This window comes from Acinonyx jubatus, chromosome C2 (genome assembly GCF_027475565.1).
Source record: "Acinonyx jubatus isolate Ajub_Pintada_27869175 chromosome C2, VMU_Ajub_asm_v1.0, whole genome shotgun sequence".
NCBI classification, from domain to species: domain Eukaryota; kingdom Metazoa; phylum Chordata; class Mammalia; order Carnivora; family Felidae; genus Acinonyx; species Acinonyx jubatus.
In genome coordinates, this window is record NC_069384.1 from 49,831,146 (window position 1) to 49,856,622 (window position 25,477).

A 25,477-nucleotide genomic window follows, 5' to 3' on the forward strand; every position below is an offset into this window, starting at 1 on the left:
AATAATTGTGGTTCAATCACATATAATTCCATGCAACTAAATGAATTAATTTCATAAACACAGTGCTGAACAAAAAATTGAGAATACAAAAGTGCATATTGTATGTTTCATATATATAAAGTTCAAAAAGGGATGAAATTCATCTGTATTACTAGAATTCAGAATATGGGGTGCTTACTGATGTCAGAGGAACAGGAAGGGGTTTCTGGAGTTATGATCATGGTTCAACTTTTATTCCCAATGTGGTTATATTTACTCAACGTGATCTGTTGGGGAAGTTGCACTCACGTAATGAGTGCATTTTTGTCAATATATTATTACTTTAACAAAAAAGTTTCAGTATAAAACCTTCATGACTATGTAATTCAATAATTAAAATAATTATCAAATAGGCATTACTGGATAAATCACTGAGTTTCTTAATATTATATAACTCATCAAGTTATACACACACACACACACACACACACACACGCACTTCATTTTACAATCTAAATGGCCCTGCACATTGCACATTGCCCTGTATCCCCAAAACTCTATGACTATGGATAAGTTAAACTGTCTAAAATTTTCTTACTTTTTAAAGTTTATTTATTTATTTTTAGAGAGAGAGAGAGTGAGAGAGAGGGAGCATTTGCACGAGTGGGGCAGGGGCAGAGGGAGAGGGAGAGAGAGAGTAACACGCAGGTTCTGTACTGTCAGTGCAGAGATTCACACTGGTCTAGCCCACGAACTGTGAGATCACGACCTGAGCCGAAGTGAAGAGTTGGGTGCTTAACTAACTGAGCCACCCAGGTGCCCCATTGTTTCTTAGTTTTAAAAGAACCTAATTATACTGACCTATCTAAAGTTCTTCTCATCACTCAAAAGCTATGTTTGCAAAGTATATAATGTTTATATAAGCTGTTTGTAAAATATTTAAAATGCAACACCTATTCAGTTTATAACTTAAAATTTTGGGTACATCAGAGAAACCTGGAATGGCCCTGTATTTAAATATATTTTAGTGCATAACATGTTGCTTTCCTTGCAGATTTAAAGGAAATGGTTATGTTCCTTAGCATGAAAGAACCATGAGCTACATATTAGCTAACTTGATATGATAGTTTTAGTTCTAGGTCTGTCATAAAGCAGCTTTGTAACCTTGAACAAGTCACAAAACTTTTTTTTTTGTCTCAGATTCCTAATTCCTTAAATGAATAATATATCCCCTGCCACTCAAATGGCTCATGTGTGGATTAAATAAGACAACACAATTTAAAATATGTAAAGCAGTTTACAAATGCAAATGTAGTTACTATTATTACCATAATTATTATAGGTTTTTATATCAGTCTTTATTTTTTTTAATTTTAAATGAGAGAATGTAGAATGGTCATACTTACAGATATACACAAACACGCACCTTAATTAGGCTGTGGGAAAGAAAATGTAGTACAATTTGTTTTTACTTTTTCTATTACTGAAGCTCTGCTTTGCTCATTACCCTTCCATTACTTTCCCTTCATTTTCCTCCCATGGGGCAAATGAAGATAAGCTCCTGTTGATAGTTCATGAATTTCAAGTTATATACCCAGGGGCAGGGCATTTTCAATGGAATGTTCCCAGTGTCAGAACTTCCTGCCACTTGTGCTTCCAGAGAGAACCCTGTTTAAACCTTCAGGCTGATATGTAAATCTGTTTTTGTTACTTTAAACAGAAGACTTGTGGGTATTTCAAAACAGATCTGCATTAAATAAATATTTATTCAACATTACAGATGTTAGAAGTAAGAGACTTTCCCAGGGACAAATAAAGTGAGTGACATAGCATGGATGGAGACCACATTTCCAAGTGTCTGGCCCTGAACAAGTGTCCACCAGGCAAAACATAATGGAAAGGATTATCTCATTGTAAAAAGAACATGTGTGTGTGCAAAGAGAGAGGCATTGCAGTACAGCCCTAAAATGCTTATGGCTGTTTTCTCAAAGTATTGGGATTTCAATTGGCCTTTACATTCTTCTTTATATCTTTACACAGTTACAATGATTTCACAATTAGTATGCAACTTGTATAAACACTATATTAAGAAACTATTTTACAGTGAAAAATTAGTGCTATTTCAATAAAATTCAATATCCTCACAATAAATAGTTTTACTGATTTATAAAAGCTATTATACACACAGTTTAAAAAATAATTAAAAGTGGGAAATTATTATATGGGATCTACATAGTCTCTAGCTTATAAAATATTCTACAGGCATACCTCATAGATATTGCAGGTTTGGTTACAGATGATTATAATAAAGTGAAGATCACAATAAAGTAAATACCACAATAAAGCAAATCATATTATTTTTGGTTCCTCAATGCATATAAAAGTTATGTTTACACTATGCTGTAGTCTATTAAGTGTACAATACTACTATGTCTAAAAAGATATATACAGGGGTGCCTGGGTGGCTCCGTCGGTTGAGTGTCCGACTTCGGCTCAGGTCATGATCTCACGGTTTGTGGGTTCGAGCCCTACGTCGGGCTCTGTGCTGACAGCTCAGAGCCTGGAGCCTGCTTCAGATTCTGTGTCTCCCTCTCTCTCTACCCTTCCCCCACTCGCACTCTGTCTGTCTCTCTCAAAAATAAATAAAAATTTAAAAAGTTTTCTAAAAATAAATAAAAAATAGATATATACATATACATATACATATACATATACATGTATATCATCTGAGCTTTTAGTGAGTCACAATCTTTTTTCTGGTGAAGTATCTTGCCTTGATGTTGGCTACGGTGGCTGTGGCGATTTCTGAAAATAAGACAACAGTAAAGTTTGCAGCATGAATTAACTCCCTTTTTTTGAAGAGTGTACATTTTATTAGAAACCTTAAATAATCTTCAGACATAATACAATGTCTTCAGGAAAGGCTCACGTGTGGTCTCTAGTATAAACTGAGATTTTTGGATTAGGGGCAAGGAGAGGGACAGCATGAAAAACGAGTGCTTAGTTTGCCAAAAAGATCCCCTCATGAATGCTCTTCAGCTAGCTTATCAGATTTTTCCATAGCTTCTTCAACGTGACCTACCATATAGAAGGGCTGTTCTGGGAGATGGTCATATTCACCTGCTAAAATCTGTTAGAATCCTTTGATGGTCTCCTTCATACTCTCCTTCATAGGCATCACCTTCCCCATGTGATCTATGAAAACTTCAGCAATCTGGAATGGCTGAGACAAGAAAGGCTGTATTTTTCTGTGCATGGGATATAGTCAACTTGTCTTCCTCAGAAAGTTCATCCATACCCAGGGTGGCAATGATGTCCTAGAGGGATTTTTAGTCCTATAAGATCTTTGGTACCCCATAGGCAACATCATAATACTCATTTCCAACAATGTTGGGATCCAGGATTCCAGAGGTGGAATCCAAAGGATCCACAGCTGGATAGACACCCAACTCAACAATAGCATGGGACAATACAGTGGTAGCATCCAAATGGGCAGGGGGAAGGGTCAGTAAAATCATCAGCAGGTACAGAGGTAATAGATCCCTTCTTGGTGGTGGTGATTCTTTCCTCCATGGTACCCATATCAGTAGCCAGGGTAGGCTGACAGCCCACAGCAGGAGGAATTCTGCCCAATAAAGCAGACACCTCAGACCCAGCCTGGGTGAAGTGAAAGATGTTACCTATAAATAGCAGTACATCTTGACCCTCTTGGTCTCTGTGTATTCAACAACAGTCAGTCCATCCAGAGTTACCTTGTAATGAGCACTAGGTGGTTTATTCATTTGACCATACACCAGCGCTACCTTGGGGGTAGCATCTTTTAAGGTGATAACACCAGACTCAATCACTCATAGTTTGTCATTGCCTTCCTAGGTCCTCTCACAAATACCAGAGTATTTGTGACAAACACAGAGTAACCACCATGGGCTTTGATGACATTGTCGATTAACTCCATGATCAGTACTGTCTGGCAAACTCCAGCACCAATAAAGAACCCCGTTTTTCCTCCTTTGGCATAGGGATCCAGCAGATCCACAACCCTGATAGCAGTAACCAGAATTTCTTGTTCAAAACTCATCTCCATGAACTCAGGAGTCTCCGCATGAATAGGTGCAAACTTGATGGGGCCTCCCTCATCAATGATTTCTCCGATGACATTCATGATTCTGCCCAAGGTCTCAAAACCAACAGGAATTTTGACTGGTGCACCACAATACAGGACTTTCTGGCCTCTAACTAAGCCTTCTGTACCCTCCATGGCAATAGTCCTTACAGTGCTCTCACCCAAATGCTGAACCACCTCCAAAACCAACCCTGTCTCTCTGCCTTTCACTTCCAGTACATTTAGGATGGGTGGTAGTCTCTCATCAAACTGAAAACCTACCACTGCACTGATGACCATCAGCATATCCCCAGTGGCAGTTTCTGCCTTCAGGGAAGGAGATGTTTAGGAACATAGTCTCTGGCAAGCTGGAGTGCTGCCAGGGTGGCCTGCAGTAAGACCTAGGCTTGGCATAGCAGTGCGGAGGGGCCAAGTCCCCATAGGGCCCTGGAGGCCAAGGTAGAGGCCACACAACCTACAGAACCCAACATGGCAGATCGTGGGAGTGGACTCTAGCTTTTCTCTTCACAAATAGTTTCTCTGTAGCAGGACATGCTGTTGATAGCATTTTACCCACAGTAGAACTTCTTACAAAATTGGAGTCAATCGTCTCAAACCCTGCCACTCCTTTATCAACTAATAAGATTTAGAAATCTTTTGTTATCATTTCAACAATATTCACAGTATCTTTACCAAGATATACTTGCCATCTCAAGAAACCATTTCCTTTGTTTATCCATAAGAAGTAACTTCTCATACATGAAAATTTTATCATGAGATTATAGCAATTCAGTCACAATCTTCAGGCTCCACTTCGAATTCTAGTTCTTTTGCTATTTCCACCACAGTGGAGTTATTTCCTTCATGGAAGTCTTGAGCCCCTGAGAGTCCTCCATGAGGATTAGAATCACCTTCCTCCAGACTCCTGTTAATGTTGATATTTGGCCTCTTTCCATGATTCACAAGTGCTTTTAATGGCATCTAGAATGGTAGATCCTTTCCAAAATACTTTCAATTTATTTTGCCCAGATCTATCAGAGGAATCACTATCTATTGAAGCCACAGCCTTACAAAATGTCTTTCTTAAATAATAAGACTTGAAAGTTACTCCTTGATCCATGAGCTACAGATTGAATGTTGTGTTAGGCATGAAAACAATACATACATGTCATTGTGCATATCCATCAGAGCTCTTGGGTAACCAGGTACATTGTCATTGAGTAGAAATATTTTGAAATAGATTATTTTTGTTTTTGGCAGTAGGTTCCAACAATGGGCTTAAAATATTCAGTAAATCATGTTGTAAAGGGATGTGTTGTCATCCAGGCTTTGTTTTCCATTTCTAGAGCACAGGCATAGTAGCTTTAGCATAATTCTTAGGCCCTAGAGTTTTCAGAATGGTAAATGAGCATTGGCTTCAACTTAAAGTCACCAGCTGTATTAGCCCTTCATAAGAGTATCTTTGAAGCCAGGCACTGACTTCTGCTCTCCAGCTCTGAAATTCCTAGATGGCATTTTTTTTCCATATAAGGCTCTCTTTTCTGACCAACCTCTGCTACTTTCAAACTTTTCTTCTGTAGCTTTTTCACCTCTCTCAGACTTCATAGAGTTGAAGAGTGTTAGGGCCTTGCTCTGGATTAGGCTTTGGCTTAAGAGGATGTTGTGGCTGATTCAATCCTTTATCCAGACCACTCAAACTTTCCCCGTATCAGCAATAAGGTTGTTTTGCTTTCTTGTCATTCATTTGTTCACTGAAGTAACACTTCTGACTTCCTTCAATAATTTTTCCTTTGCTTTCCAACTTGGCTGTTTGCTGTAAGACACCTACATTTTGGTAATTAATTTTAATTAATTCTAACTTTTAATTTAAAGTGAGAGATGTACAACTCCTTCCTTTTAGTTGAACACTTAGAGGCCATTTGGCCTAACTTTGATATTATTGTGTCTCAGGGAATAGAGAGGCCTGAGGTCAGGGAGAGAAATAGGAGAAGAGCCAGTCAGTGGAGCAGTCAGACACACAGAAATTTTAGTGATTAAGTTTGCAGCATTATTTGGGTGTAGTTTATGGCACCTGAAAACAATTACAACAGAAATATCAGAGAGAGGAGATCTAACATGGCTGAGAAGTAGGGAGACTTGAAGTTCCCTCATCCCTCAAACACAGCAGTCTAGAGGCTAGAGGACTTTGAATTCCAGGAGTCCAGGTTGCAGAATGACAGAGACATCTCCAGAGGTCCACGGGGACAACCTGGCAGGCCATAGGTGTGTGATTGCAAACTGGGAGAGATATAATGGTCAGCGTAGGTATGGAGGGAAGGGATCCCCTTTTGAGGAGAGACAAAGGGAAGAAAGAGAGGCTGAGGAAGTGTATGACTATATTTGGACAAGAGAAAAACATGAACCAGGGATCATTAAAAAAACAAAAACAAAAACAAAAACAGAGAAAGATGCAATTACTAACCATGGGGCTTTCTCCAGACTGGGGTTGGCTGCCCTGTTCTCGCACCTGGGGAGGAGGGGTGCCAGACCCATGCTTGGTAACTAGTTCAGAGGAGCAGTCCACAGTGGGAGAAAGCAATCCCCTCCCTTGAGTGCTGTGGAAAGAAGGTACATAGCTGTTCAAAGGACAAAGGACCCGCCCTGTGCCCACCAGCCAGAGGCCATTTACTGGTGGAGCACAGCAGCACTTCCTTGGAACCAGGGCACACAGAGCAGGACCCTTTAAGACAGTGGGGTTTAAATCCCAGCCAAGCCCCAGGGAGGCGAGGGAGTCAGCAGAGTGGGACAAACTGCCTCGTTCCTGCCTGCATGGCACTGTAAGGAGAACCTTCAATGGAGCAGAGTGGCACTTCCCTGGATTCAGGGCACATGGAGCAGGACCCTTTAGGATATCTGGGTTTGAATCCCAGACAAGCCCCAGGGAGTCTCAGGACTCTGTGGAGTGGGAAAACAAACAGACAAACAAAAAACGGCCCACTTGCGCCCACGCAGCACTATGAGGACTGTCTGAAGAGAATGGTTTGGGACACCCTGTCTGGGGAGGAGAGACTTGGGATGTCACCATTTTTCTCCCCATCGCCAACAAGGTGGGGCCTCAGTGAAAGGACAGTGGGCCCACAGTGGAGATGGAACTTGCCTACATAAAACCATGCCCCTCCATGCCTGGTAACTGCCTATCTATGGAGAGTGACCCTGACCCACCAGACAGCCCCTCCTCCAGACCAGCACTGCCACCCATTGCAAGGCACCCAGTGGTTTTCATTTTCTGATGTAATTCGTCAACAATTCTTTATATATATATTCTTCCTTTTCTCCTTCTTGTTTCTTCCCTTCTTTAGTCTGGTTATTCTGGTTGTTGGCTTGTTTAAGCAGACATATTTAATCTATTCTCTTTATACCTGTTGTATATCTCCTTTATTTTCTTCTCTCTCTCTGGATTAAGCCATATAGATTCTCTGTCTGGTCAATTTTCTTTTCTTTCCTTTTTCTCCACCCCTGCCATTTCTCTCTTTGTATGAGATAAGTCCTCTTCCACCACCACCACCACTTCCCTCTCATTTTTTTTTTCTTGTTTTAATGTTTGTTTTCCAGAGCTGCTTCAATGAACAAATCAAAGCACACCTGGTGGAGGGTCCAAAACCTCATTAAGAGTAGGGAGATAAAGCAACCAGAGTCACAACAACAGAGAGCATGTAACACACTCCAAAATACACCTCCTGAAGGGCCAGGCCATGGACAGTGTATGACCCCTCTTTAATATAGTAGTGCTCGCAGGTGCAAGGCACATAACAAGCTCTTAAAACACATAAGGGACAGAAAACTAGCCAAAATGATGAAACAGAAGAATTATTAAAATAAATTCCAGAAAGAAGTGACAGCTCTAGAATCACTCCAAACAGATATAAACAATATATCTGATCAAGAATTTAGAACAATAGTCATAAGATTAATTGCTGGTTTTGAAAAAAGCATAGACGACAGCAGAGAATCTATTGCCGCAGAGATCAAGGAACTATAAAATAGTCATGACAAATTAAAAAATGATGCAAATGAGGTGCAAAATAAACTAGATGCGGTGACAGGGTGGATCGAAGTGGCAGAGGAGAGAGTAAGTGAAATACAAGATAAAATTATAGAAAAAGATAAAGCTGAGAAAAAGAGAGATAAAAAAAATTCTAGACCATGAGGCGAGAATTAGAGAACTAACTGATTCAGTGAAATGTAATAATATCCATATCATAGGCGTTCCAGAAGAAGAGAGAAAGAAAGAGAGAAAGGGGCAGAAGGTGTACTTGAACAAATCATAGCTAAGAACTTCCCCAATCTAGGGAGGGAAACAGACATTGGAATCCAGGAGGAACAGAGAACTCCCTTCAGACATAACAGGAATCAATCTTCTGTATGACATATAGTGAAACTGGCAAAATACAAAGATAAAGAGAGAATTCTGAAAGCATCTAGGGACAAATGGGCCTTGACCTACAATGGTTGACACATAAAGGTAGTAGCAGACCTATCTACTGAAACTTGGCAGGCCAGAAGGGAGTGGGAGAAAATATTCAATGTGCTGAATAGGAAAAATATGCAGCCAAGAATCCTTTATCCACCAAGGCTGTCATTCAGAATAGAAGGAGAGATAAAGGGTTTCCCAGAAAAATAATAACTGAAGGAATTCATCACCACTAAACCAGCCCTACAAGAAATCCTAAGGAGGACTCTATGAGTAGAATGTTGCAAAGACTACAAAGGACCAGCAACATGAAACCCATAGATACCACATGACAGGTAAGCATGAAACCCATAGATAACACAATGACACTAAGCCCATACCTTTCAATAATAACACTGAATGTAAATGGACTAAATGCTCCAGTCAAAAGACACAGGGTATCAGAATGAATTAAAAAAACAAAAAACAAAAAAAACCAAGACCTATCTATTTGCTGTGTACAAGAGACCCATTTTAGATCTCAGGATACCTGCAGATTGAAAGTGAGGGGATGGGGAAGTCAAAAGAAAGCTGGCGTAGCCACACTTATATCAGACAAACTAGATTTTACTCTAAAGGCTGTAACAAGAGCTGAAGAAGGGCATCATAATATCATAATATCACAATTACAGGGTCTATTCATCAAGAAGAGCTAACAATTATAAATGTTTATGCACTGAAAATGGAAGCATCCAAATATATAAAACAATTAATCACAAACATAAGCAATCTTATTGATAAGATTGTGATAATTACAGGGGACTTTAATACTCCACTTACAACAATGGACAGATTATCTAGACAGAAAATCAATAAAGAAAAAATGACCCTGAATGATACACTGGGCCAAATGGACTGGACTGATATATTCAGAACTTTTCATCCAAAAGCAGCAGAATACACATTATTCTCGAGAGTACATGGAACATTCTCCAAGATAGATCACATATAGAGTCACAAAACAGCCCTCAATAAATATAAAAGAATTGAGATCATACCATGCACATTTTCAGATCACAACGCTATGAAACTTGAAATCAACCACAGGAAAAAGTTTGGAAAACCTCCAAATGCATGGAGGGTAAAGAACATCCTACTAAAGAATGAATGGGTCAACAAGGCAATTAAAGAAGAAATTAAAAAATATATGCAAACAAATGAAAAAGAAACCACGTCCCTTTTGGGGTGCAGCAAAGAGAGTCCTAAGAGGAAAATACATTGCAATCCAGGCCTATCTCAAGAAACAAGAAAAATCCCCAATACAAAATCTAACAGCACACCTAAAGGAACTAGAAGCAGAATAGCAAAGAAACCCCAAGCCCAGCAGAAGAAGAGAAATAATAAAGTTTAGAGCAGAAATAAACAATAAGGAATCCCCCCCCCAAAAAAACAGTAGCATACCTCAATGAAACTAAGAGCTGTTTTTTTGAAAAAATAAACAAAATTAATAAACCCCTAGCCAGACTTCTCAAAAAGAAAAGAGAGAGGATCTAAATAGAAAAAATCATGAATGAAATTAGATTTATCACAACCAACCCCTCAGAAATACAAACAATTTTCAGAAAATACTATGAAAAATTATATGCCAACTGGACAACCTGGAAGAAGTGGACAAATTGCTAGACACCCACACACTACCAAAAGTCAAACGGGAATAAATAGAAAATTTGAACAGACCCATAACTAGTGAATAAATTGAAGTCATTTATCAAAAATCTCCCAACAAATAAGAGTTCTGGGCCAGATGACTTCCCAGGGGAATTCTACCAGACATTTAAAGCAGAGTTAATCCCCATCCTTCTCAAGCTGGTCCAAAAAAATAGAAATGGAAGGAAAGCTTTTGACCCCTTCTATGAAGCCAGCATTACCTTGGTTGCAAACCATACGGAGACCCTACAAAAAGGAAAATTACAGGCCAATATCCCTGATGAATATGGATGCAAAATTCTCAAGAAAATACTAGCCAATCGAATTCAACAGCATATAAAAATAATTATTCATGATGATCATGCGGGATTCATTCCTAGGCTGCAGGCCTGGTTCAATATTTGCAAATCAATCAATGTGATACATCACATTAATAAAAGAAAGGATAAGAACCATATGATCCTGTCAATAGATGCAGAAAAATAATTTGACAAAATACAGCATTGTTTCTTAACCCTCAAGAAAGTCGGGACAGAAAGAACATACCTAAACATATAAAAGCCATATATGAAAAGCCCACAGCTAATATCATCCTCAATGGGGAAAAACTGAGAGCTTTCTCCCTGAGATCAGGAACATGACAGGGATGTCTACTCTCACCACTGTCGTTTAACATAATGTTGGAAATCCTAGCATCTGGAATCAGACAACAAAATGAAATTAAAGGCATCAAAATTGGCAAAGAAGCCAAACTTTCACTTTGCACAGACGACATGATACTCTACATGGAAAACCCAGAAGACCCCACCAAAAAGCTGCTAGAACTGATAATGAATTCATCAAAGTCTCAGGATACAAAATCAGTATACAAAAACCAGTTGCATTTCTATATACCAATAATGAAGCAACAGAAAGAGAAATAAAGAAGTCAATCCCATTTACAATTGCACCAAGAACCATAAAATACCTAGGAATAAACGTAACCAAAGATGTAAAAGATCTGTATGCTGAAAACTATAGGAAACTAATGAAGGAAATTGAAGAAGACACAAAGAAAAGGAAAAACATTCCATGCTCAAGTATTAGAAGAATAAATATTGTTAAAATGTCAATACTACCCAAAGCTATCTACACATTCAATGCAATCCCAATCAAAATGCACTGGCATTCTTCTCAAAGCTAGAACAAACAATCCTAAAATTTGTATTGAATTGAACCACAAAAGACCCTGAATAGCCAACATAATAATGAAGAAGAAAACCAAAGTGAGAGGCATCACAATCCCAGACTTTAGCCTCTACTACAGAGCTGTAATCATCAAAACAGTATGGTATTGGCACAAAAACAGACACATAGACCAATGGAATAGAATAGAGAACCCAGAATGGGACCCACAAATATATGGCCAACTAATCTTTGACAAAGCAGGAAAGACTATCCAATGGAAAAAAAGACAGTCTCTTTAGCAAATGGTGCTGTGAAAACTGGACTGCAACATGCAGAATAATGAAACTGTACAACTTTCTCACCCCATTCACAAAATAAGCTCAAAATGGTTGAAAGACCTAAATGTGAGACAGGAAACCATCGAAACCTTAGAGGAGAAAACAGGCAACAACCTCTTTGACCTCAGCCATAGCAATGTCTTGCTCTACATGTCTCCAAAGGCAAGGAAATTAAAAGCAAAAATTAACTATTGGCACCTCATCAAGATTAAAAGCTTCTGTACTACAAAGGAAACAATCAACAAAACTAAAAGCCAACTGATGGAATGGGAAAAGATATTTGCAAATGACATAACAGATAAAAGGTTAGTGTCCAAAATCTGTAAAGAAGTTACCAAACTTGGGGTGCCTGGGTGGCTCAGTTGGTTGAGTGTCCGACTTAGGCTCACGTCATGATCTCACATTTTGTGGGTTCGAGCCCCACATCAGGCTCTGTGCTGACCACTTGCTCAGAGCCTGAAGCCTGCCTCAGATTCTATGTCTCCTTCTCTCTCTTCCCCTCCCCTGCTCACACTTTTTCTCACTGTTTCTCAAAAATAAATAAATGTAAAAAAAAAATTTTAAATACAAAATAAAAAAAAGAAGTTACCAAACTCAGCACCTGAAACACAAATAACCCAGTGAAGAAATGGGCAGAAGATATAGACACTTTTCCAAAGAAGATATCCAGATGGCCAACAGACACATGAAAAGATGCTCAACGTCACTCATCATCAGGGAAATACAAATCAAAACCACAGTGAGGTACCACCTCACAGTGTTTAGTGTGGCTAAAATTAACAACTTGGGCAACAACAGATGCTGGTGCAGATGTGGAGAAATGGGAACCCTCTTGAACTAATGGTAGGAATGCAAACTGGTGCAGCTGCTCTGGAAAACAGTGTGGAGGTTCCTCAAAAAATTAAAAATAGAACTACCTTATGACCCAGCAATAACACTACTAGGTATTTACCCAAAGAATACAAAAATACTGATTCAAAGGATCACATGCACCCTGATGTTTATAGCAGCACTATCAACAATAGCCAAATTATGGAAAGAGCCTAAATGTCCATCAATGGATGAATGGATAAAAAAGATGTGGTTTATATATACAATGGAATATTACTTGGCAACGAGAAAGAATGAAATCATGCCATTTGCAGCAATGTGGATGGAACTGGACGGTATTATGCTAAGTGAAATAAGTCAGTCAGAGAAAGACAGATATCATATGTTTCACTCATATGTAGAACTTGAGAAACTTAACAGAAGACCATGGGGGAAGGGAAGGGGAAAAAATGGTTACAAACAGAGAGGGAAGGAGGCAAACTGTAAAAGACTCTTAAATAAAGAGAACAAACTGAGGGTTGATGGGGGTTAGGGGGTAGAGTGGAAAATGGGTGATGGGAATTAAGGAGGGCACTTGGGATGAGCACTGGGTGTTGTATGTAAGTGATGAATCACAGAAATCTACCCCCAAAACCAAGAGCACACTGTATACCCTGTATGTTAGCCAATTTGACAATAAATTATATTAAAAAAAGGAAACATCAGAGATCACTGGTCACAGATTATCATAACAAATATAATAATTTAAAAGTTTAAAATACTCTGAGAATTACCAAAATGTGGCACAGAATCATAGAGTGAGTAAATACTGTTGGAAAAATGGTGCCTATAGAGTTGCTTGACACAGGGTTGCTACAAATCCTCTATTTATAAAAAATACAGTATCTATGAAACACAGCAAAGCAAAGGACAATAAAATGAGGTATATCTGTATATTTTTTTCAAGCACACACAGAACATTAAAAAAATTGCTAATGTACTAAGACACAATGGGAGATTAAAAATGACAATATCACAGAGGTGACACTCTGTGATCCCAATGTGACAGCAAAAAATTATATCTAAACTCTTTTCATTTGGAAATATCAAAACATATTTCTAAATAACCAACTGGTAATAGAAATTGTAATTCAAATAAAGTAACCAATAATAGTTAAAGGAAAGCGAAAGCTTTACACATTATCACAGAGAAGATCAAACAAAGCTCAACTTTGAGGAACATTATACCATCAGTGCACATTTATATATTAAAAAATATAAAGTATGACAGAAGCATTTTGCTTACATAATCAAAAAACAGTAAAATCACAAATTCAAAAAAATGATTGATTTAAGAAAAATGACAGTTGGAACTTACAAAATAGAAACAAAATAATCAAACACAGGGCACCTGGGTGGCTAAGTGTGTTAAGCATCTGCCTGCAGCTCAGGTCATGATCTCGCAGTTTGTGAGTTTAAGCCCTGTGTTGGGCTTTGTATTTACAGCTGAGAGCCTGGAACCTGCTTCAGATTATGTGTCTCCCTCTCTCTCTCTGCCCCTCCCCTGCTCATGCTCATGTTTCTCTCTCTCAAAAATAAATAAACATTAAAAAATTTTTTTAAAAAAAGTTAATAAAAGACAGAATTGTCAAGACCATAATCTACAAAAAAAAATAGTCCATAATTTTGACTAAGAAAGGAAGAAAATATAGGTAAGTAACAATGGAATTGAAAGGAAGAATGTAGCTATATATAAAATGGAAAAAAGAAAATCATATAAAAACCTTTGTGTCCATAGTAGTAAAAAGTTAAGCAAACATTTATTAGACAAATGTATCTCAAAATATTTTTTGAAATTTTAAATAAAATCAACTTCTAAATATTAAAAATATCAAATTGGCAATTAAAGTCTAGCCACACAAATGTAGTTGTTTATCAGATGAGTTTTACCCAACCTGAGGATCATACCAAATGGTAGTATGTTTTATGAATACAGATATATGTAACAAAGTATAAAGACATGAATGTCATTAATAGTTACCTGTCATTATTCTTCCAACGAAAGAAGCACAAACAGATGGAGAATAAAACTTCAGCTATATCTTTAATGTTTAATTGCCTAAAAAGAGAAAATAGACATTTGAAAAAAATAAGAAAATGTTAATGTATCTTTCATCTTTGAGTTGCATAAGATGAAGCTCAGAACAAATTTCCCCAAAATGTGCCACTTAGACATGTGAACTATTTTGAGCTGAGAGCAATTAAGACCCAGCAAACTGAAGAAAAAATTTCACCTCTTCCTAGACTACCTAACATCATTTAGATAAGGGCCTGGCCCAGAACAAGAGCTGTTAACTAAGAGATAATCTTTTTTATCTGAATGAACTATCTATCTGTATGGAAGGATGAACATCTAACTACCATTTTCTCTTCTTTTTTTGTCTTATGAATCACCCTCCTGTTTTTGAGGCCCTAGGTCTCTATCCCATTCCTCAGCTCAAAATGGCAAAAAAGCCTGAATTGTCTAGCTTGTTCTTGGGTTTCATATTCTTATGGAGCCCCATATACTATTTTTTTTCTCCTGCTAATCTGTTTTATGTTAATGTGATTATTAATAGACTGGCCAAAGAACATAGAAAGTTAGAAGGGATTTTTCTTCTTATTCAACAGGTACATAAAAATATGTTTTGCTTTCCTGTAATTTGTGAGTTTAAAATTTTATTTAAAAGATAAATATGCAAAATAGAATGTGGATAGGAATAGATAAGCATAAACCAATGAAGTGCCTACAAAAGTTGTTAAGCAAGGTAGGGGAGTAGCAGTGTCACAGATTGAAAGCATTGTTTTTCTCCCTTATATGGCTGATGAACAGCTTGAAGAAAAATACATTTTGCTAAGAATTTCGTATCATTAGGCATTCAGGCAAAGGGCAGGAAAAGAGCTTTTGTTGATCTCTAGTCATCTTTCAGGCATTCTGTTATCCATGAACTAGACAAACATGACCTATTTAATCTTCACTCCAAATCCATAGTGAAGTAATATACCCAATACACAGGGAATATGTGGTTCAGGAAAGGTAAATAATCTGCTTATTTTCATACAGTGGGTAACTGATGGGAAAGGGATTTGAACCCATATCAGTTTAACCCCCAAATGTAGTAATAACCTGATGTTGATGATGATGATGATCATAGCTACTATGACACTGTGTTTAGTTACTGAATCAATTGCTTGCATATGTGACATCTCAATTAATTATCAAAAGAATTATGCATCTTATTCTCTCATTTACACATAAGGAAATTGAGGTTTAGAGAGATGAAATAAAGCGTCCAGTGCATCATTGCCAGTGTGCCCCAGAACCACAAATAAAGCACAGTTTGAAGCCAAGCATGGGGCATTAAACAGCAGATTGACTCTCATAAAGTAACTTAGAATCTGGTTTTAGGGGAGACAGAGCCAGATTTAATTTATCTGCCCAACACAAGGCAGTATTTGGGAGAAGTACTCTTCAAGACTTCCACTGACAAGACCAGAAAGTCTCATGCTCTCTTTGCTCTAGAAGAAGACACCATGGTCAGACCTCCCATACATCAAAGTGCAGTACTGGACTGGCACAATGAATTGTGGTAAGCAGAGTGTTTTACAGAATCCATTTAACTTTTCTTTGTCTTTTACCTCAAGCCCTAACACCAGACGAGTTGGCAGAAACAGTAGCATCTTTAAGTGATATTACGTTTTATGTCTTCACACAGCTCTATCTTGGTGCCAAACTGAATGAACACCACATCACGCTCCATCTGAAGACCTGGGTTCTTTCCTGATTCAGTGAATATAGGCAATCTCTTACAGAAGGAACTCAGTCTCTCTGAGTACCAGTTTCCTCATCATTAACATTGAGGTAAGGAAGGCACTAAGGCACATGAAAATTTTATTGCAAACTGCACACTATCATTCTAACAGTTACTATAATTTTAGGAGATACTGCTTTATTTTTATCTACTTTTCTTCCTTTGAGGAGAGCTATGTCTCCTCCTCTGCCTTCCCTTCTCCTCTGCTCAGGGAAACTCTTATTTTTAAATAAAAAGGGGAAGGAGAACAGAATTGATCAGATCTGTCCAGCACCTCAGCCCTTGTTTCCGTATTATATTCCGTATAACCATCAGAGACTTAATTTCAGAATTTCAGCTTTTAGAGATATTCAATGAGAATCTGATTGCAGAACTGGAGAACAAGTTATAAGCCAAGACTGGGAAATATTTGCTTACAGAAAGTGGATGAAACAGAGAGGGTTGGGAGAAAAGATATAAGAGGAAAGAAGAAGGGAAGAAGGAAATGGGGAGATAAAGGGAAGGGAGAGAGGAGGAGAGGAAAAAAATCAGGAAAAAGATAAGTATAATATAATATCAATAGCTGCCAATTATTGAGGGTCTACTATGGACTGTGCTACTTATTGTACATATTTAACTAATCATCAAAGGAAGTTCTAATGCCAGTTAATTAGATATTAGTGAATTGGTACTGATATCCTCAGTTATGTGTAGAGCAATAGGGTCACATAATCCTAACTGTTCATGTTTTGAGACATCACAGAGAAGAGAGAGAAGACTCTAGGCTTCAAGGCAAGAGATGGTAAGGTATCAAAACAAAGAACAGGATCAAATTTGTAAGGCTTTAGCTAATTTTTGTGATAATTATATGGTCAATGTAGATGAAATATAACCACAGATTCTACAGTTGTTTATAAATGTTCATAAATGAACACTAACATAGCTGTCATAGGAATGTGTAGTTGTGACCTATCAGTTAAGGTCCTGCTGACCCTTGCAGACATAATCAACTCTCGAAGTCTCAGCATCCATCTTCTTTCTCTTTTTCCTCTCCTCTGCTCTGTGTGTGTGTGTGTGTGTGTGTGTCCCAATCCCCTCCTTGTTGACCCCCATCTAGGAATAGCTATAAAAAGCTATTGTCAGCAGCACTTTTGTTTTTTTTATTTACCAATTCTTAAACCAGATCCAGTAGAATAGATAGTTTAATAAGTAGACAGGGACTAAGCATGCTAGTTTTCTTGTCCCAATTCTTACTAATCACATGATCATAAGTTCATCCTCTTTAACTATTCTCCCCTTCCCCAAGTGGCTTCAGGATAGTAAGCTTTCTCATAACAGGACTAATTACACACACACACACACACACACACACACACAAAACAAAACTAAATTTGTATTCAATGTGTATTGAATATGGTGGTTCTTAAACTTTTTGTTGCTCTGATTATTGGCTGTAATGGCTAATTCAAACATAGATTCAACATTAGCATATGAAAGAATCTTTAAGTGGCTAAAATTCCTTTGAACCAAGCAGAAAAAAGATTTTTAAAACTTGAGGAAACAGAAATGCTTCATGGGTTTATTGTTTATGTCTTACAATTCCTAAACTAGGACGCCGATCAAGAAGACAGAGGGCAAGAAGTCAGTTTTTTCTGCTTTCTTTTTTTTTAAGTTTATTTATTTTTGAGAGAGAGAGACAGAGACAGAGAGAGACAGAGAGAGAGCACAAAAGGGGAAGGGGCAGAACCAGAGAAGGAGACACAGAATTCAAAGCATGCTCCAGGCTCTGAGCTGTCAGCACAGAGCCCGATGTGGGGCTCAAACCCATGAACTGTGAGATCATGACCTGAGCTGAAGTTGTATGCTTAAGTGACTGACCCACCCAGGAGCCACTCTGTTTTCAAGTAAAAGCCACATACACACATGTGTGCACATGCACATTCATATACATATGCAATATTTCATTTTTATGCATATTTTTACGTCATAGGTTGACTTTTTCAAAATGGAGGCTGACACAGAGTTTAGGGTTCAAGATGTTTATTACAGATAAATACTTTTATTGTTTAATTTTTAAAGTTTATTTATTTATTTTTGAGAGAGACAGAGACAACATGAGTGGGAGAGGGGCAGATAGGGAGAGAGAGAATCCCAAGCAGTCTCTGCACCGTCAGCACAGAGCCTGATGCAGGGTTTGAACTCATGAAACCATGAAATCATGACCTGAGCCAAAACCAAGAGTCAGAAGCTTAACTGACTGAGCCATCCAGGTGCCCCAGAAATAAAAACCTTTAAAAGGAAAGGAGAGGACCCAGGACCCTCTCCTCATGAGGAGAAACATGAACTGTGATGCAGAACTGACAAAGCTTCAACCAACATGCAGGTGGCTCTAGAGTGACTACTGCCAGTCAGAGTGCCCCATGTCAGGTAGAAATGTCTGGATTTTTCTGCACCCACCTTGCTCAGTGACTGGTTGTAGACAACCCAAAGGAGGTGAAGAAGAGCAGAATATACTACCCCAAAATATGCCCCTTTGGCATAAGGATTATTTTGAGCTGTTCATTTTTAAGAAACAGAAGGTATAGGAAGAGCTCCAACCAAGTAGAAGTTAATCTTTTGAAAGAGACGATTCTATTTATAAAGGAAATCTCCATTTGTAAGGATGTCTTCCTCTCTATATCAAGAAGTGGAGGGTGGCCAAATCTCTAGAAACTCTTACCAATGGAGATGACAGTGACTTAAATCTGCATAACAGCCATACCCTTATTTACTGTGTTTTGCTTAATCTTCCATAATTGGCTTCCTTCCCCTCAACATCATCTTTTGTATTTAGTTGATGACGGTATTTAAAACACAAAATGGCTTGGGCCATTTTGAGGAGTTATTCAGTTTTCCTAGGTATCTCCCATGTATATAGGAGTTATTCATGTTATTAAATTTCTGTTAGATTTTCTGTTGTTAATCTGTCCTTATTACGGGGATGGCGGGTGTCTCAGTCAAGAACCTAGAAGAATAGAGGGTAAATTGTTTTGTCCCCTACAAATGGCATTATCTGGGATGCAGAGGCTCTCTACAGATAGAACATACTTTGAAGGAGCTACACATGGAGGTTTGTTATGAAGTTGGAATGAGTAAAATTGTTTCCTTTAGCTGATATCTCTGTAAAATACCACTAACAGAGTTGGTGCCTATGAAAAGGGTTGCAATTCATGCATTCAGGAATATCATGACATACAGGAATTTCTAAGTCCTTTCCTTGACTGACGATTTCTCCCTTCAATATCCCTGAGGAATAAATCAGGGCAAATTAGTACTTTATTATTAGGTGCAACTCCATCCTTTAATATAAGATGCAAGTAAATTAAGCAGAAGGGATTGAGATCTTTCTCCCTAAACAACATAGGCATGAAGGCCAAGATGCAAAATAGACCTGCTTTGCTTGTCCTAAATAAAAATCCAAACCTGAATCCAATTCTTATTCCCCATCTGGAGCAAATCTGTGAAAGAGGAAAAGGAAAGCTAATCCCAGTGCTTAGAGCAGACAGATTTGAGATTTCTTCCTTGGGCATATTGGCTAGTATCATGAACACAAAGAAAGTTCATGAAGAAGAACACGCTCACATGCTCTTCTGCTATCAACTCTTTATAAAGCTCCAATCACTGCAAGCAAGGTTTCTAGACTAGAAAACCAAGTATTACCCTCAAGCTTGCCTCAATGCCAGCATTTAGGATTTAAAGGAATCAAAAAGGGAAAGGCTAAAGAAAGAAAAATTTCTGTAAAGAAATGGAACAGACCTATCCCTCCCCAAGCTTTGATTTATCTTCTTGGGCTGTGATCATTAAGTCCTTAGGGAGCACAGGCCCCATAGCCCCATAGTTATGGTGCCTTAAATTATCCTGGCATTTGACCACTAAGGATTTGTAATTCTAATCTATAAAGTTAAAAAGTAGTGACGGGATGAGGCTAGAAGAGAGAAAATGCTTCTTCTCCTTTAGAGTCTTAACTAGATCTCATGCAATTAAAGAGAATATGACTTTCTACCAGGCATTTGAATAAATTGTTGTAATCTGCAATTTCCCTGAACACTCCCACTCTTCTAAGAACCTTATGCTATTATGTCACGGTTGCTAAAACTTTAAGCTCTAGGTACATTTCCACTTCTCAGAACACTCTATCTCTCCTTGTCAGCCAGCTAGATACTCTAAATGAATTATAAAGGTTAAAGATGGTTTTGTCTTTTTTCTCCTTTAGGCTGAGAGAACAAGAAGTGAAATAGGTAGAATTATGACCCCTCTGTCTGTTAATTTCTTTTCTTTTTTTTAACAGTTGCCCGTGAAGATCTTCCAGTGCCTCTGACAAACTCTCACAGAAGTGGGATTCGATGTCAAAGTAGAAGCTGCCAGGAGAACCTCTGAGAGCTGAAGTATGTCAGGTAAAGGTGGTTTATAGCTGTTGGGTCTCAAGAGGGTCCTTTTGGTCTTGTGCCCAGAGTGTGATAAAAAGCTATGGGTTCTAGCTGAAAGCTTCATGGTTGGTGATGTTATAGGCTGATATATTTTGATGAAATTCAAAAGTTCCATCTTAGCCTGAGGTCAGTCTCTTCTGAATAATATATAGCCAAGTAGATTTTTATATTTTTAACTAATATACATGAGAGAATATTTAGAAGATGGAATAGCACAGGTGTGTGTGTGTGTGTGTGCGCGCGCGCGCGTGTGTGTGTGTGTGTGTGTGTTGGCTCAAGCAGTTGGGAGTGAGGTGGGGACAGACAGCAGCTGTAACATGATGAGTATAAGTTGACACCCTGGAAGATCTGAACAAGCGAAATGTGGCAGCAGCTTCAGTTATCTGGTGGTTTTATGAGTTGGAAACCAGGAATGGTTCCTTTGCAGTATTCCAGTAAATTTCCATGAGTGACAGAAAATAGAAGCTTTAGGGCACTGTACTAGATACAGATCCATGACATTGGTTGTTGAGAGGCTAGCAAACACTAGAAGCATTAAATGCTGTCAATTTGAGAGTCAGAAATCAAATGAAGTAAATTATTGTTAATGTGATAGCAATGGAGACTCCACCGTTGGTAGTGAGAGTAAAACTGCTGTGGACTGGTACAAGCAGGGGAGTCTAAGGAGGTGTACTCAGGAAAGGAAAGAAACAATTAGAAAAGAGTGGTGACTGTTTGCCCTTAAGAAACATTGCTTCCTATTCACAGCCTCACAGCTTTTAGTGTTGCCTCAGGCCGCATGCTGAAGGAAACTTCAAAAATCATGTGGCAGTTGATGTTTGCTTATTCTTTCACATATCAACCCCTAAAACTCTATCATCATGACACAATGGAGGAAAATTAGAAACTGACCTAAGGTAAACTGAATACTTTTTTTTCTCATTCTCTCTTCCTCCCTCAGAATTTTATTGAAATTCAACTAAGACAGCAATGTGGATTTTAATTTTTTGTTTTTAAGCATGAGTGGAGCTGATTTCTCTAAGCTTTCTCCAAGGGAAGGTTGGGCACAGGTAGTCAAGGTGATGTCAAAGAAAATATGCAGATGCAGGCTATTGAGAATCTGTTAGACTTCGAAGCTATAGATAAATATGTAGATATGTGGATATATAATTTCAAGAAACTACATTGCCTAATCTTACTCTTTTCCATGGTCAAAAATTAGAAGTCCCTTTATATAGATATTTGTTTTCCTCTTCCTTAAAACTCATTTTAAAGCAACATAGTAGAGGTTGAAAATGTCAGGATTATAGACAGAAGAAATTGGTTATATTGTCATTTCCTGACTTTGTGACCTCGGATAAATCACTTAAATTTTCTATTTATTTGTTTTTTTTATTTTCTCTAAATTGAGGATCCAGATACTTATAAGATTAAAACAAATTAATGTGAAGGCAATTATAATGAGTAATAGTGTAGTCAGCATTTTGTATAGTAAAAATTACTTAACACTGCACTACTAAATAAGAACAATTTATAAGTAATATATATTTAACAAACATTAACACAAGCAGTAACTTAATAATGTATAATATTCATATGTCAAAATTTCAAATAAATAAAATATTTACATAAAATTTCTCAAAGTAATCCCTCTGGCAGGAATCCTAGCAGCTAGAAGAGCTTCTGATTTCTTACAGCAGAATGAATTTATTGAATGGACACTGGTTGGCTCCCAGAATCACTGAGAGATCTTCCAACCATGATCAGAGGCTCCAGGACCAGAAGCCAAGGCCAAACAAGCTGTAGAACCAGTGTAGCAAGAATACCAACCATGATAAGGCACTATAATGCTCCGACCTGCCCAGTCATCATCAGCCATCACCTTGGCTCTCCCTGCTGCTGCAAGAAATTAAGTTTGCTATAACTAAAAAATCAAGAAAAAGGATTATCTTAATTCCTGCTGCTATTTTTATTAGCTTCCAATTCATTATCGAGGATTGGTCTATCTGGTTGGAGGAACCTCACCACCTGATTCCTAGCTGCAAGAGAGCTTAAAAAAATATCTGGTATCTTCAGCACCTCAAAGAGGTAATGCAATCTGTCATCTATCAAGACTCATAAAATCAAGAATAAATGGGTTATAAAACAGGGCTTTTGTGGTGACAGGCAAAACAAAGGAGGAAGTAAAATGTATTACATTAACAACTTCCTAATACATGTAAGTGATAGTATCTACTCTAGTCTAGTCTTTTCCTCTTTACTTATTTTTTAAGATTGATTCTCATTTGTGTGCACTAGCTAAGTTTGTGAAAATCGTCTATATTACTGTATCTTTTTGTTGTTATTTTAGTATTAATTAGTAACTACAGAATTTGCCCAGTCTCATACAATTGCTTCAAATTTTAGGTACAACTTTCAACTACTAATAACTATTGAGTTTGGCTTCTTTTTTTTTTTTTCAATATATGAAATTTATTGTCAAATTGGTTTCCATAAAACACCCAGTGCTCATTCCAAAAGGTGCCCTCCTCAATACCCATCACCCACCCTCCCCTCCCTCCCACCCCCCATCAACCCTCAGTTTGCTCTCAGTTTTTAAGAGTCTCTTATGCTTTGGCTCTCTCCCACTCTAACCTCTTTTTTTTTTCTTTCCCCTCCCCCATGGGTTTCTGTTAAGTTTCTCAGGATCCACATAAGAGTGAAAACATATGGTATCTGTCTTTCTCTGTATGGCTTATTTCACTTAGCATAACACTCTCCAGTTCCATCCGCGTTGCTACAAAGGGCCGTATTTCATTATTTCTCATTGCCACATAGTACAATGAGTATACAATTGTAGTACAATTGTGTATATAAACCACAATTTATCCATTCATCAGTTGATGTACATTTAGGCTCCTTTCGATAAGCTCTGTGAAATGATGGTTGTGTAATTTGAATTTCAAACTAGAAACAACAATGTTTACAACTTCACTGACTCTTCAATGTTTCTCTTCAGTGTTGTCAAAATACATGTTGATAGGTCCACTCATAAAATTCTGATGTAATAGAATCTCAAACTGACTTTGATGCAATTGGACATGCTCAATAATTTGAGGAACATGACTTAATATTGAGAGTTCTCTATCGTGTGTTCATATGGATCTCTACAATTAAGAAATTTTTATATCTTGGTTGGATTGAAGCTGCAAATACATTCTTTGTGAAGAGTGAAGAAATGTAAATCCTCTGGTTTCTAGTTATTGCTAAGTTCATGTAAGTCATAAGCTTCTGATTTTTATTATGAAGTAGGAGGAATTTGGTAATATTACATAAAAACCAGAAGAATTTACATTTATCAAATTTCTTATATGGAGTTATACACAAATATCATTTTTAATAAAAACAGATCAGTCCATTTTTATATAAAGCATGACATTAATATGATATACTGCTGTCCTTAGGTTATATACCAAGGAAATCTATCATACTTTCCTCACCCTCTCTTATAATAGTTCTATAGTATTTAAGCATGAAAGAAACTCAGAATAACATCAAGGTGGTGAGATTTCAAAGATCCCAACAAGTATTTTCATTTTGAATCTTGACATATATGTTTGTATATTCTAATATGTTTTATTGCCTCTTATAGAAAACCATGAAATTGAAATAATATAATAATTTTATATATAATTGTATTTACATTAATAGGAAAGGACAGCAAGAATCCGGTGATATATTCCTGTATTCTATTTAATGAAATTCTCTAGCTCTTTATTGTCTTTAAAGCATCGTTTCAGCATCTCTTTAAAAAGATGATTTTTAAAAGGTTTTTGAAAGTTAAAATTGAGAATTCTTATACCCCTCTGAGTCTCTCAAGTCAATGACAGTATGTTAAAAACACCACTAGGATAGAATTTATCTGAGATGTCTCATGCTTCCACTCTAGTGACTAGAGTTAATACAACATGTTAGCATAGATGGAAGAGTTTGGGAGGTCTGCTTACCAGATGATAGATAAGACTTAGGAAACAGAAACTAGGTACAAAGATTCATTGGACTGGTAGAAATTTTATTTGGAGTTCTTATTTAAAACGTAGTTATTTATTTCTTAATACCTTAATACTTCAACTCTGTGTGCACTTACTGTGGCTCAGTGCACCCTAAGTAGTTCGTGGTTGTTATCACAATGAGAAGAAAACATCAACATGAACAATGGAGCAGCCAGGAGAATAGTAACCATTTGTTATAACTTGAGATGTTACAGGAATTAGGTTATACTATTTTGTTTCTCAAATGTCTACAACAATATATTCTTTAACAGAAATAGAATGTTCTTAGCCTCTTTAACTTCTTAAACTCCTAACAAGGGTGCTAGGTTACTCAATTAAAAAAAAAAGCTTCTATTTTAATCAGTCTTGTTCTGCATCTCCTCTCTTGCTATAAGATAAATATTTTATACTTTGAAGCAGCACTCTATTTAAAACAAATGGATGATGGTCTTTCTTTGGTACCATGACAAAACACGGCTCTGTCCCTGGAATCAATAGAGGAGAAAACAATAGAAAGAGGGACATTACAATTCTGATAATGAACACAGAACCTTTATTGGAGAAGGGAAAATAAACATTTGTAAAGGCAAAAATATAGCTTCATGATTGTTTTTAAATTTGATAGTGCTAAGAAGTTAC

The 25,477-nt window shown here is 37.5% G+C and overlaps 1 pseudogene; it reads right to left on the reverse strand.

Annotated features, from left to right (window-relative positions):
- Positions 1–3,001: 3,001 nt before the first annotated feature.
- Positions 3,002–4,572, reverse strand: LOC106972238 (ATP synthase subunit beta, mitochondrial-like; annotated as a pseudogene).
- Positions 4,573–25,477: the final 20,905 nt, after the last annotated feature.